Source organism: Metarhizium robertsii, assembly GCF_000187425.2.
Source record: "Metarhizium robertsii ARSEF 23 chromosome Unknown MAA_Scf_6, whole genome shotgun sequence".
NCBI classification, from domain to species: Eukaryota; Fungi; Ascomycota; class Sordariomycetes; order Hypocreales; family Clavicipitaceae; genus Metarhizium; species Metarhizium robertsii.
The window spans coordinates 2,422,377-2,422,616 of record NW_011942204.1 but is presented as its reverse complement, the minus strand read 5'-3'; positions in this window follow the sequence as shown (position 1 = coordinate 2,422,616).

The window sequence follows — 240 nt, the reverse complement described above, 5'->3', positions numbered from 1 at the left end:
CATCATAAACCAGTAGAATACTAGGAGGGTATGAAGGCAGGGAAATGTGTTCTGGTCACCCCACCGAGCAATAACAATCTCATACGTGCGAGCTGTAAATCTCACCGCCGTTTTGAATGCGTCAGTCAGCACCGGATCCGGAAGCATTATAGTGTCGTCTGTTTGTTGACTCTTCAAAACGGCATTCATAAGGACATTTGACGCGTCTCCAAAACTTAGGAGCAGGCAGCTTAGTGAGAT